Below are 15,035 nucleotides of genomic sequence, written 5' to 3'. Positions count from 1 at the left end.
GGACTGGAGGGATAGTCATGTTTTGTTTTGTTTTTAGTTTCTACCTGCCATATTTAGCTAGAAGTCCCTATGGTTTGGTTTTTAGGAGCACTGCATAATTGTGAAACCAACTGTATTCTCTGTGTCCCATCTGACAATCAGTTTCTAGTAGTTTGCACTAAATATCAGTGACAAGAGTTCAGAAATTTTTGTATTCCCTGGGAAGGAGGTAAAAAAGGAAGTGAAGGTAGCAATTACTAAGTGGCCACCTCAAAACAGTAATGTCAAAACAGCCTTCTTTGCCTGGTCCAGAACAGGTGCTCAACAGGGCATTTGTATGAATTACATGATGCCTGAAATGTACTGCAAGAATTGTGCAGGTCCAAGCTTTCGTCTATCTCTGAGCACAGGCCATGGCGTACACAGTTGTTACTGAATAAATACTGATGAATTCATTCGCTGGTTTTTTTATTTTTTTTGAGTTGAAGCTAGTCTGAAATTAAAAGTGAAAAGTACTACATCCTAATAAATTTCAGAGAAGGCAAAATACTGAATTCCCTGGAATGCGTCAAATAGAACTTTGATATTTTATAGACTAGAGATCCTGTCGGCAGTAAATCAGATAAATTATGAAGAGAGGACGTGGATTTTATCACCTCCCAGTTATGTGATGTTAACATGTCATTCTCTCTCCTCCTTCCCCCAGAGCCTGCTGTTTCATTCATTGTTTTACTTCTTCCTAATAACATCTGCCTGAGGGCTGAAAGCTTGGCCAGCCGCTATTTTGCCAATGCAAGTGGATGGGGTGGAAACATCGCCCACTTAGAGGTAGACTGGTGGCTACCATCTCAGTCTCTTTCTCTTAGACTCTGGCTCTTTTCACAAGTATTTGGTCCCCCTTTTGGGTGCCTGCGGTTTGCTGCACGTAAATATCTGTCAGAGAAGCCAGCCCTGGGTTACCAGAGGCCTTGCGGCATCTAGCAGTTTGCTCAGACCAACGGCCAACACGGTTACTTGGCAGGCTCCAAATGAGGACGTTGGCTGCTCTCAGAAGGCTTCTCCCAGCCCTGGGCTAATGCCGCCACTATGCTGGGCTTTCTTTGTTGACACCAAAGAGCAGCGCAACCGGCGCCAGCACCAGCGCCACTGCCACTGTGACACAGAAACTTGGTTGTATTAGCGAGGTCTGCTTCTGCTATGAAATGCTCCTAATTAGCTGTTAACACCTGACAGCTTCACACACACACCTCAGTGCAAAAAGCACAGCCAGTTCAACCCATGCATGAAAAGCTGACAGCAAAAGTGAGAAAGAATGAATGGTGATGATACATTTTGTGCCTTCAGAGTTTAAAAAAAAATCTTTGATAAATTGTATATTGTAGTACTTTGTTGTCCCAGGTTTATGATTCCAAACATGAAACCTCACCTGGAATGCTGAGTGGATGGGGAAACAGAAGGAGAAGAAAAAATGATTTCTTTTTAATCTGTTCTGCAAAGATATAAAAGGAATTGAAAAGGTATTTGTTAAAACTTCAACTAGCTTTGTGACTTTGAGCCCAAAAAGATCTCTTAGGACCTCAATTTTTCTCATTTACAAAGGAAGGGACTGGATTATTTACATATTGAACTAAGAGGCTTCTTACAATGTTAAAAACCTCAGATTCTAAGATAGGCCACGTTCCTAAAGTGATGGAGAACTGAGTCTGAAAAAGCACGTCTCCCATGATACGAGGATTTGTTATATCCAACCTGGATTTAGTGCCTTTATACACATTCAGAAACATGTTAGAAATTTGTAATGAGTAAGAAATATGCTGAAAGATTTAGTAGAAAGAAATAACATGTTGGGTTTTTTTAAAAATAGAAGTATTATTGTTTGAAGAGCTCTGTGCTTTGAGAAACTGTCATCTAATATCAAAGAAAACGTTTGTCATATTTATTTTTTGTTTGTTTCGTTGTCCAGCGCACAGCTCTGTAGCTGTGACCGTCCACCTGGAGATCTCTGACTCCACAGGGAAGACTCAGACCTTACGACTGCACCTCGGAGTGTTTTACCACACGTCATCTCACGCAAGACTCATTCCTTACAGTCAGAAACATGCGCAATTTGAAAAAACTTTTCTTGCAGACATTTGGAAAGCTACGTTTCTCTTCCGTGGGTGGTAGATGAAATCTCAGTGTTTGATCATCCATGACCTTAGGGGAAAGATAAATATTCCATTCCACTTCAGCCCAGTTTCCCAGGGCACAACCAATTTTCCCAATGGAGAGTGGATTAAATTTGCAGATAAAACAGTATTGAGGAGAAAGAACTGGCCTAGGAGCCTCAAGGGAGCGGGTTCAGAGGTGGTTTAGGGAGAATCACTTCCTTTCCGGAGCGCGGTTTCTCTACCACAGGTAATGCCCATGTCACTGCATCTTGACAAGAATCTTCTCGGATAGTTTGCTTTGTGGAATCATGCCAGCCTGGAATTTCTTTGCTCTCTTCTTTCAAATTCCAAATAGAAGTGGCTTAAACAAGGTGAGGTATTATCACTACAAGGTCATTTTTTAAAAATCGAAGTAAAGTCAGTTTACAATGTTGTGTCAATTTCTGGTTCACAGTATAATAGGCCAGTCATACATATACATACATATATTCATTTTCATATTTTTTCATTATAGGTTACTACAAGATATTGAATACAGTTCCCTGTGCTGTACAGTAGAAACCTGTTTATCTATTTTATATATAATAGTATCTGCAAATCTTGAACTCCCAATTTATCCCTTCCCATCCTCTTCCCCACCTGGTAACCGTAAGTTTGTTTTCTATGTCACTACAAGGTCATTTAATATATTAATTACCATAAGCAAAAGTTAGTTCCATGGTGGAGGAATGAAGATCCCATGCCAGCAAAGTCTACATCACACACATTTTGAACTCAGCTTCTGGAAGCCTGAAATGCCAGCATCCATTACCTTCCAGCTCCTTACGCTTTGCGGGAGTCCTCCTGCTCATAACTCAGTTCTCTGGTACTTCCTGCCCTTCCAGACTTCCAGCTGTGTGATGGGCCCGTGCTCTGCTCTCACCATGGAGAAGAGAAGATGCCCCATAGCATACAATTTGGATCTTCTTCCCCTCCCTTTTGAAGATTTAAAAAAAAACGACTATTATCCAGACAGAGCATCAGTTTGGGTCTTGTTTGAGGGCTCTTTGTAATTCTCCAGGTCCTGCTCTTTTTTATGACTATATTCAATTAGGATTAGGTTTGGCCTTGAATAATGAAACCGTAAATAATGAAGACCTGCACAAGACAAATGTCTTACTTCTCTTTCATATAGAAGAAGTCTGGGGGGCAGGTATTGAGAAGTGCAACGGCAGAGAGTCATCACAGACTCAGGGTCTATTTTGCTATACTGCCAGTTTTAGCAAAGGGATGCCACCTCATAGTCTAAGATGGTTCGTCCAGCTTCATCCATTATTTTGACTATCCCTTTCTGGTGGATGGAGAAAGGGTCCAAAAGGGAGCACCTTCTTATTTCAAAAGCCATTTCTGGAAGTTATATGTGGCACTTTTACTCATCTCCCATTGACCCAAACTTAGTCACATGGCCACAACTAGCTGCAAGGGAGACGGGAATGATGTCTTCATTCGAGGCAGCCGAGGGCACAGCTGAATGAGAGTACGGTGGGGGAGGAGCACTAGGATCTGACCCAGATCAAATATCCTGGAGAATTCTTTCACCCTCAGATATTCATGAGCTATTTCTCAGGAAGGATCAAGAGGAGATAAGATAATCTCAAGATATATCAGATAACCTCAAGATATATCCCTGCAGAAAGTGTTAACCGATCAGAGTGATACAAGGGCTGTGGTGGTTATGGGTTAACTAGAAAAGTTTCCATGGATAAATTTTATCCAAAATCAGAAAGATGGGAAAGATAGAATTTGGCAGGACACTGAGGCAGGCTGTTTCAGGAACGAGCAGAGCTGCTCTTTGGCAAAACCATAAAGTGAAGGCTGCTCTCCTCAGTGCCCCTCTATTCTAAGTATTCTACATACTTTCCCTCCCTTTCAACACTATTCCCTTCCCATGAGCATGTAATAGTCTGTGCACGTGTGTGTGTGCGTGTGTGTCTCTGCGCATGCACGCACACACGCACACACACACCCATACACAAAAGTGCACACTAATATTTCACTGAACCATAATTTAAGAGGAAAAACCAAATAAGCTAAACTAATTAACTTTTATCTATTTAAGACTTAACTTGCTACCATCCCAGGAGTATTGTACAAATTAAATTAAAATTAAAGTTCCTGGGAGTGAGTGCTGCTTTAATTCTAGTCAATAAATGCCTAAGGGACTATTTCTTACAGACTCTGTGAGGATGGAAAAGAATACATTTCTGCCCTCAAAGAGGTTATCCTTTGGTAGACAGAGAGCCATGCACACACTTTCCAAGAAAAACACCCAGTATGATCTTTTATTCAAACTATTATGAGTGCACTGGGAAAGCAGAGTTCAATCCCAGCCCGATAGGAGGATGGTGAGAGATGGGGGATATTTCGTAGGCAGAATCAGACCAACCTGAATAAAAGAAGGGCATGTCAGGTGGAAGGACCAGCCTGAGAAGAGGTGGAGGTGGATGAGACTGAGGAGCCTATGTGACGGAACGAAAGGGACCAGGACGCCATCATGAGACGCGCAGCTGAAAATGCAGCTTGAGACCTTATCATGAAGGGACCTGGCACTTTAATAAAAGAAATGGGCACTACAAGAAAGGTGGGTGAGAAAGGTCCCCGATCAGGTGGGCTGTTCTATAAGAAACAACACCTGGAGGCGGACAGCACAGAGACTGAAAGGGGAAGACAGGATCCAGGCAGACAAATTTGGAGACTGGCTTACGTCCAGGTGGCAAGTACCAGAGACCTGAATAAAGCTAGTGGGAACTGAGAAGACAAAATGTATCACTCATGGCGAAGTTTCAAATGAAAACCAAGTGGGATACTTGGGGGAGGGAGCCTTTCTAGGCACTTCTCAGGTGACACTATATTAATCCCCACATTTCCCAGTGGTACGTGGGACCCAAAGGTGGGGAAGACAGGGGAACCTTAATAAACCGAAAAGTAAGAAGAGAAAGCAGAATCATAGCCTTTCAGAGGTGAGAGGGCCCTCTAATAAGGCTTATATTTTTTACAGATGAGGGAACGGATCTGAGGAGGCACAGTGGTAGCACAAGAGATGCGAGACTTGCCCTCCCTGGTATTAGTGTCTTAGCAAAGGAAATAGGTATTAACTATCCAAAAACACTACTGACAAATGACAAACTGGGGAAAATGCTGCAGCACACATCACAGATAAATGGTTAATCTCCACCATAAAAAGCACCAAGATAACAGGAAGGGAAAGATTAAGCACCCAACAGAAAAGGGGCAAGAAACGTGGACAGACAGTTCACGCACACAAAAACTACAAATTCTCCTTAAGCACATGATGAGAAAATCTTACTCAAAATAAGAATGATGCACATTAAAACTGCCCTGAGTACCATTTCTTACCTCCCCATCAAAAGTTGGGCAACACCCCTGGTGAAGCTGTGAAGAAATGGGCACTTATGTGTTACTGATAAAGGTGGGAAATGGTACAACCCACAGGAATGGTAATAGGGCGATGTCTATCAGAATCACTGACGCATCTGTCCTTCGACCCAGCCATCCTACCTGTGGGTATTTGCATAGAACTCGCACATGTGTAACATAACAGGGACAGGAACACGTGATTATTGATTGCAGCATTACCTGTAATAGTAAAAGACTGAGAATATGAAACGAATACTTGTACGTATATGCATGGCTGGGACATTGTGCTGTGCACCTGAAATTGACACATTGTAACTGACAGTGCTCAGTAAAAAAAGTAAAAGACTGAGAACAACTCAACGCCAGCATTAAGGAACTGGTTCCAGAACCAATGAAGAGTTAACACAGTGGAATTCTATGCAGCTGTAAAATGGAGAGAGGTTCTTCATGTCTTGATACAGAATAAGCTCAAGAGTACATGGTTAGGGAAGAAAAGCATGGTGTACAACAGGTACAAAGTACGTTCGCTACCTTTTGTGTTTAAAAGGGGAGGAACAAGATACAGATTTGCATTTGTCCTTGCAAAAAAGAAATACTGGAAAGATAAATAAGCAACTAATTTAAAAAAAAAGTTTACCTCTAAAAGGAGAGGTTATGGGGTAAATGAGAACAGAAATCAAAGCTAGATAGTTTAGAATATATCTTTCTATTTCACTTTGATTTTTTTCATCATGTAACCACATTTATCATTGGAAAAAAACACTATAAAACTTAAAATGGCAATTGTGACAAACATAACATTTAAATGAGACATTCATGGTATTATCACAGCCAGGAAGATGTGATCTAATCATAGAGGTCAGGGAAGTCTTCCTGGAGGAAGTGGCTCCTGAGGTCAGATCTGAAGAATGAATAGAAGTAAATGGATTCAGAGAGCAGAGAAAACGCATTATCATCAGAGAGGGAAGCCTGTGCACAGGCCCTGTGATAGGAAGGAAAAAAAAGCACTTATGAAGAAAGCAAGCAGAATAGCAAAGCAAGCTGTGAAACAAGGCTGGACCAGTGAGGGCAGGCTAGACCACGCGGGGCTTGTGCGCTATGCTGAGAGATACTGTTTTAATCCTAAGAGCAATGACATGCTGTTGAAAGTTTTTAAGCAGGCAGAGAGGAGGAAGTCCAGGGGAGCTTGTGCTTTACTCAAGGGAATATCTGTAGTCATTGAAGATTAGAGAGGAAAAGGCGTGGTGTGATCACTACACGTGTGCTTGGAAAGAACCGTTGGTCACACCCATCTCCCAAATCCACCTGTAAAATCACATGCAATGCTCACTAACAACATTCCATGTATTTCAATTATGACCCATCAGTTGCTATTTGCTAAAGACATTACACAAATTGCACAACGGATAAAGTTGTTGTAGTCTAATTTAAATTGGAACTTATCTTTGTTTCTAGGCAACATCATTGCACTGGATAATGATGGCTCTGTCCCTCCAAATCGCTCACAATCTGGTAAGTGAAATGAACGAGGGAACCAATTTCTGTGTGTTCAGGCCAGTATCTCAGCTTGTTAGATCCAGCCCGGGAATAAAACACATTTTTAATGCACCATTTGATAAGAACACTTAACCTCAGTATGTGTTGTAATTAGAGAGATAATTAGAACTTCACTAGAACCTCTTAAGACTAGGAATACATTTTAAATTCACCTAGAATGAAAATTGCATTACCTGAGACCAATCCAAGGGAGTTTCCCTTCCAACTCTACCTGACCTGCTCTCCCCATCCCAAGGCTCTTGCAGTCTAAGAAGTGTGAAAAGATAACAATTTTACAGGTAGTGGATATCACAGAAGGCTAATGGGTTCAGTTGAAAATTGCTTTATAGTTATTTGAAAAGGTAAAAAAAGACCCTTAATTTTGAAAATGAGCTTCAGAGGCCGAGTATGAAGAAGACAGAGTGTTGAGTCATGTATGCAGAGAGAAGGAAACTGCTTACAGGAACCCACTCAGAGAATGTTAATATATGCATAAGAAAATTGTGTTCCTTAATCTCTGAAGAAACACTTATCACTAAGAACCCTTTAATTCTTTTCCTGTGCTTGATTTATTAGCTTATGAAATTATGTTAATAACCTTCATGTTAATGGTTTGGAGGCTCAAATGACCTGATTTTAATAATGAAGTAATTTATGCAATAAATGCAATCAGCATCTATGAATCTCACTTCACAGAACGGTACTGGTGATTAGCCAATGCTAAACCAAGTGACTGTCAGCGTGGGGCAATGCATGTGCTTCTGCAGAGAAAACAGATCTCGCTGATGGGTGCCGAGGTGGGGGCTACTCAAGGCACGTGAAGCGAGCTGCAGCTCTTAGCAGCGAAGGCTATGGTAGAGAGGCTGAGCCCCAATCCAACTATAATATACAAACTGTTAAATGAGTCGGATACTTCAGTAACTAAAGATTAAATCTACATGGGAGGTGTATCCATGGCAAGTATCTTTGGTGGAATGGAGTGAATTCCTGGAAGGAAATTGGGTTGCACAGAAAACAGCAGATGAAGGAACATCCAACAGCATCCTGGGAGAGAGCAGAGGAGGTGGAGGGGACACCTGGGAGGAGTGGAGGGTGCCACCGTAAAATCCACGTCCTAGAATAACCCGGGTGTGAGTATTACTCAGCTTTGCCTTTTGAGAGTATTATGTTGAACTACCCTTTTTGCTTTGCTTAGTTTTATTTTTGTACTTTTTCCCATTGCCTACAGATCTAAAGCTTAGAAGCAACTAATTTACACGCTTATACATTCATCTAAGACACACTTTACCCATGCTGGATAGATGAGATTTTTCTCCTTTCTTTCTTCAGAGATTCCCCAGGAAACAAGTTCCCATCTCTCTCTCTTAGCTTACGATTTAAATATTTCCCTTAAAAATTCTGTCTCCCTCACAACTAAAGTCTATGAAATCATTCTCTGACTTCCTAGAAGTGAGGTCAGGCATGGTCATTGCCTCTTCCTACTGACTGTACATATAGCCCCAAGTAGGATTAGGAGGGCAGGCTGTTGGGTATAGATAGCCTCTGTTTCCAGCAGGGTCCAGACCCCACAGTGCAGACCTTCCAGTGCCCTTAATCTTCACCCTGAACACTGACATTCCACAAGACTTTTTATTAAATGTTCAAAACCACTATTGGGGTACTTGATAGAATGTTGTACCTTGCCCCAAGAAAGTTCTAAGTCAAATATGCCTATGGTACAATGTTAAGTTAAAAAAAAAAAAAAAGAAAATATTACATTAACTAAACTCTAAACTGTGATGTAGCTAAGACAGCATTGGTTTGGAAATCAGAGTCCCTGGTTTCTAACTCAGCGTCCACTCTCACTCCTTGTGAAATTAGTCAAGGTACGTGACTCTTTAAGAGAGCCATATTGATTTCTCTTTTTCTATATTTTAATGAATGGGCATTAACTTTATAACAAAATCACCAAGGGCATAATTTTGGAAAATAAATACAGAATACAACTGGTTAGAATACAAACCTTCAGTAGAATTGTAATTCTTCATCTCAGTTGTAAATTGGCATTATATTGACTATAGTGCAAATAAGGGTCATCCAAACTCATATCTCCCATGAAGTCTAACCCAATCTCCACATTTTTTTTGGATTTGCATAAAGGTGATCATAATCTTCCCACACCAGAAAGCATGAAGTAAAGTGCCTTTGAGAGGCGTCATGTGCAGTCTGCAGGAAGAGCTGCTATATGTAATTCCATAATTTAAAAGATGACAAGTGATAATAATTCCTTTCTTATTGCAACACCTAAGTTCTCAAATCTCTACTCACTGGTCATCAAGCCCAGCACTGTGCAGTGCTGAATGATTCCTCACCACCACCACGACATTAATCCCCACCACTGAAAGCACCTAGAAGCACTGTCCCATTTCACAAATAAAAATATCCACCAAGAGACCTCATACCTGCTTTGCCCCTGTCTCCAAGCGCAGAATCTGGAATCCTAGTCCACTGTAATAATCACCGTATGGCCATGTTTTCATCTGACAGGATTCTCATCAAATATGGTCTTAACCTGTGATATCACAAATAAATTAATTACGAAAATTGGAAGGATGCGGTCTCTTTGCAAAAGAGATAACTCTTCAAGTTGTTTAAGCTATCTCTCTGCACACAAAATTCTGAGGAATTTTTTTCTCTAGCCAGAAAACATAGTAAAAAGAAAGAAACCATGCTTTTCCTCTGTTAAAATCAGTGTAGAAAGTAGAGACCTAAGCTACGCCTCCCTTTGACTCTGAGCAATGGCATCCAAGACGTGTGGTTACTGCTGTTGAGTTTTGATGAAATTCCATGTCTTTTAGTATTTTTTGTCAACTCTTACCACTATTACTTTAGATGCCTTTCCCCTCACCAGTTTGAGCTCTCAAACTCACAAAGACCCTTTCTTCCACTTTCATGGCAAACTTTGTACATTGCAAAGCAGGAAGAGAAGAGTGATGGGCGTAGTAGCGGACGGATTGGATGGAAGTGGCCATCCCTGCGCTTCTCCTTGTGTCCCTTTTCTGAGTTCCTGATTCTGCACAGCCCTCCCCTTCATACCCGGGGCTAACCTCTTCCACTTCGCTTCCAGCCGCTTCCCCGTTTTGCTCTACGTGTGCTCTCCACTCTTCAGGGAACACTGGCCAGTTTACAGCCACTTCAGCCATCTTGACAGGCTGTTTAAAGTGATTCTTTGGGTGGAAAAAACAAAAGCTATTTCTAACCCCCTGGTGTCGAGTTATCTATTGTGTTAAGAGACACTGCTTCCTACTGCTCGGAGGGGTGGAGCAAACAACTCATTCTTTTCTTCAGAGAGCAGCTCTGCTCCTGGAATCTCAGGGGTTTCTCACACCTTCTGACTTCATGATTCAAAACATATTCTTTCTTCTCTGCTCTTAATTAAAGCATTTCTTTTATCACTCATTGCTGCTGTGTAATTTAAACCAGCCATTGTGCCAGCGGAAATAAAACTGATTAAAAAAATAAAAATCACTTCTTTAAATGTTAGCTCCATATTTTTAAAGAAGGAAAATACCAAACTTGATCCCTTTCAGGTAAGGAAGGTAAAACCGAGTCCCTCTGAACACCTGCTTCTCCTGCTTTCTTCACACCTTACCGCACTCTTTTCGGCAGGGCAAAAACTCCGACTTGTTTTGTATTTAACCTGATTTTATGAAATGACTGGGCAACAAAAAAAGGGACTTCCTCTTGCTAACAAAACTATTCCTGGGATAAATGAATATATTTTTACACCAATGGCCATAAATAGATTATTTTAAAAATCCCAGTGTCTTTATATAACTCAGAACCACAGTATTGTGGTTGAAAGTGTGGGTTCTGGAGCCAGAGTAACTTGGATATGCCTCTTTTGTAACTGTAATAGGGAAGAACAAATCTGACCGCATGATGGATCTGTTTCTTTTACTTTAACCTTTGTATTCTATTGCCTTTGCTAAAAGTTAAGTATGCTGCCTATAGACTGAAATATGTAGGACAGCCCATTTCCCAGGCTCTGACCTTTAAAGGTATAACACTTTTCCATTCAAATAGAGATAAAAAGTTGCAGAACAGAGAGTAACATCTGTCTTGGAGCTTTATAGGAACATTGTGATCGGACCTATGCGGACAGCTGCAATAACAAAGGATTCTGGCAGCAAGAAGTCTGCAGCAACCAACCACACCCTTTCCCCTTTTAGTGTAAAAGACGCCTGGATTCTAACTTGGTTCTTTGGGACACTAGTCCACCATCTTTGAGGGCTACTGGCTTTCCGAATAAAGTTGCTATTCCTTGCCCTCACCACTCATCTCTCAATTAATTGGCCTGTTGTGCAATGAGCAGTATGAGCTTGGACTTGGTACCAATAGCTGTGTGACCTGGCACAATGACCTGCCTCTCTGCAGCCTGCTTTTCTCATCTTAAAAACGGGGATAATAATAATACCTACCACTTCTGACTGTAGTGAAGACTATTTGAATTTACACATAGAAGGCACTGAGAAGAGTGTCTGGCATAGACTAGCTGCTCTATGACTGTTATTATCTATTATTTGTGTAATAGAATAGTACATAAAAAGGCCATTCACCCACTGTGACTTTAGGACAAATTCTGGGAACCTCCAAGAAGGATCAGGAACAAAGAAAATGTTCTGCCTCTCACATCCTGCCTAAAACACTTTTCTTTTTACTATTCAAAAATTCTTTTGGTTCAGCACAATCTTGAAAAGATACTTAACAAAATAAGAGTTCAAGGGAGTATGTGTTTTAAATATGATCATTGGAGTTAGCCAGATAAGCATTTGACTCATACTGTTTAGTACTCTTAAGAGCTTTGGTTGAAGTCCTATATAATCAAAAACAATCAAAGCCAGTAGCTCTGTCAGCTTCTCTGCAGAAACAAAAAGTCATCAGTGGCCAAAGGAAGTTAAGATATTTGCCTTTTCCCTGCAAGAATTTCTCATTTCACATATAAAGTACAGACTGCTGTCGCTGCATCAAGCATTAGGGAACTTAAGATACAGCTTGTGGAAGGAATTAAAAATCATTCATCCAAAGCAGTTTTGCAGTGTTCTCGTGTGTGTGTTTTGGGGGGCGGCGGGGAGTCATTTGTTTCTCCTACTTCTACCCCATCAAGATTATCCTCCAATCTGACATTTCTTAATCTGAGTTTATTTTCCAGATTTGATTTCTCAATGTTTTGCAGCTTTTAAAGTCCTCAGTTAAAACAGCATGGTCAACATCAATCATCATTTTCACTTTTTCCTTATTTTTTTTTTCTTTCCTCCTGCCATGTTTGTTTGGTTGGTTTCTTTATAAATCCTTTTTCCACCACTATTTTAAAATAGTATCTGACCTTTTTTTGCATCAACCCAAGCTAATCCAACTTAATACGTCAATTTTGAGTTTCCCAAGAGAGACAAATGGGAAAGCAGGCAGACCTATATTCTGGATTGTGGAACGCAAAGAACAGCAACATGGAAGCACATGTTTCTCTGCCGTATTTTTCTGAAAAACAACAAACCAGGCTACCAACCAACCGGGTAACATTACAAATGAAAAGCAGATCTTTTACGTGTATCATGCCACCAGCAGACAGCTGCCCACCAACCCAAGTTCTCTTTTAGCTCTCTTCAGGGTTTTAGAGCTGAACCATGGGGATGTTTCTCCTACCACTGAACGTGCTCTGTCCTGGTTAATAAATATAGAGGACTTCTCTTTTTATCTGTTTTAGTCAGAATACTGAATACTCCCAGAATACTGAAACCTGTAGGTAAACTAGGATTTAAATTCAGAAGAAAGAAATATAAGAGGAGGGAAATTCCAGGAACTTAACTGACTCACTATCTGAAACTTAAGCACACTCACCTGAACTAATGTAACTTAAGTCCTAATAGTGCAGCTTAATAGTTTTATTGCCCAGAGTCGCAAGTTGAGGGCACCCGTGCCGATTTGGTACGTGTAAAACTTCGGCCGCTTAGCCAAGAACAGGCTTACTGGGATTCTCTTTAGGATGCTCTCAACTCTGAAATTGGCCACCACTCTCCATGATTCGTATGGTCCGGTGTCAGGGCAGCCCTGCGTATCTGACACTCACCTGGAGGTCTGGTGACTGCGCCTTAAAGATCATTCCAAAGTATCTGCATGGCTTTCCAAAACAGAATAGCCGCTCTCCTCTGCCACACATCCTGATGTCTTATCACCTTTCTTCAGCCATTCAAAAGCTCCCTTTCCACAGAGAACCCTTCATAAACACTGACATCAAGCTGAGGAGTTGTATGTGAAAGATCTGGGTAGAGATAAAAAGGTGGATTAAGTTACAAAATATCCTTGCAAGGTTTTTGTTTTGTTTGTTTAATCTACAATGCACTTTTTTTTCCCCTAAAAACAGAATTCTTTAGGTGGTTAGGTTTCCAACCCTGCCTCTAAAAATTTATTTAAATGTTAAGGTAGGTGAATTAGAGTGTTAAAATCACTTCCCATGGTTTCTTTAAGAAAAGCAGTGAGCTAGACGTAACAGGGACATTGGAAGCAGGGTGGGAACTCTGCTTTTCCTACAATCCCACTCTTTAGAACTGAAGTCCCTTTAAGTTTCTTCCTCCTTTTTCCCTCAGACACAAACGAATTTCCTCTTCGCTTTTTTCCCCCCTCTCAGGAAATGAGAGTGGATTTCTTCTTCCCTTTTATGCCCCTTCAAACAACAACAGGACCCTCAGGGGGTCCTGCCCAGCAGCTTGGACAGTGAATCCAGTGGTGGACAGTGACAACAAGGGTCACAAAAGAGAAGCTTCCCACAGCCCCACGTCAGCTGTACAGTCCTTGAGGACCACTGGGAGTAAAGGAGAGCCGTGGTGAAACTATGGAGACAATAAAAAGAACAGTGGTTACCAGGGGTTTGGGGTGGGAACGGTGACAGTCAGAGCAGAGAGAACACTCTGTACAATACTGTAATAGTGGATACACGATAGTGGATACATATCATTATACAGTTTGTTCAAACCCATAGAATGCACAACAGAGTGAGCCCTAATGTAAACCGTGGACTCTGGGTGATTACGATGTGTCAACGTAGGTTCGTCGGTTGTAACAAATGTACCCCTCTGGTGGGGGATGTTGATAATGGGGACACTATGCACATGTGGGGACAGGAAGTATATGGGACATCTCTGTATCTTCCCCTTGGTTTTGCTGTGAACCTTAAACTGCTTTAAACAATACTAAAGTATGAGTTTTTGAAAAAAGGAGAAAAAGAGGGGAAAAGAAATAGAGTAGAGAAGTTCTGGAGAAAAAAATAGCCACTAACAATAACTTACCATGTACAAAGCATACTCCCACCCATCACCACATCTGATGTTCACATTCACCTTGCAGGGTAGGTGTGATTTCCACCCGCACTTTACAGAGACGGTAAGTGAAGCTCTGAGAAGTAAGTGACTTACACAAGGTCACTTGGCTCATAAGTGGTAGAGTTAGGATTCTAAATACTTTTCACTTCAGAGTATCAGCTCAGTCTTTAATGTGCAATTGTCACCACTATACGTCAATGAAGCTGTATGCAGTTGTCTCAGAAGCACACGTAGAGAAATGCAGCATAAACTTCTTCTAACAACTAATGATCAACTTGCCTTTGTATGTTTAAGTAAGACAAAGTAACTGAAACGTAGTAAGTGTTATTTCTTTTGTTTAAAGCACTCTATATTTTAAAGCTTATTATTGTTTTGTTAATTTATGTTAAGGACCTGAAAATTTGAAAAGCATATCTAACAGTGTGTAAAATAAGGATTTATTACAGACATTGAAGAATGGGCATTCGAATTTTATCAACATAATTTATTCCATTAATAAATTACAGGGAAAATAGAAAATTACTCCAATATATGACTTTAAAAAGATACAGTTCAGTAAGCATTCACGATGAAATCTCTAAGTAAAATAAAAATAGGA

At 40.8% G+C, this 15,035-nt stretch overlaps 1 long non-coding RNA gene across 1 annotated transcript; it reads left to right on the top strand.

The window, feature by feature from the left end:
• The first annotated feature begins 1,456 nt into the window (after positions 1–1,456).
• Positions 1,457–14,700, top strand: LOC116147684 (uncharacterized). Its single transcript, XR_004131257.2, has 4 exons — positions 1,457–1,496; positions 1,943–2,376; positions 7,002–7,058; positions 13,747–14,700. It is a non-coding gene; the product is annotated as an uncharacterized LOC116147684 (long non-coding RNA).
• The last annotated feature ends 335 nt before the right edge of the window (positions 14,701–15,035 follow it).

This window comes from Camelus dromedarius, chromosome 19 (assembly GCF_036321535.1).
Source record: "Camelus dromedarius isolate mCamDro1 chromosome 19, mCamDro1.pat, whole genome shotgun sequence".
Taxonomy (NCBI): Eukaryota; Metazoa; Chordata; class Mammalia; order Artiodactyla; family Camelidae; genus Camelus; species Camelus dromedarius.
This window is presented reverse-complemented; position numbering and strand designations above follow the sequence as displayed.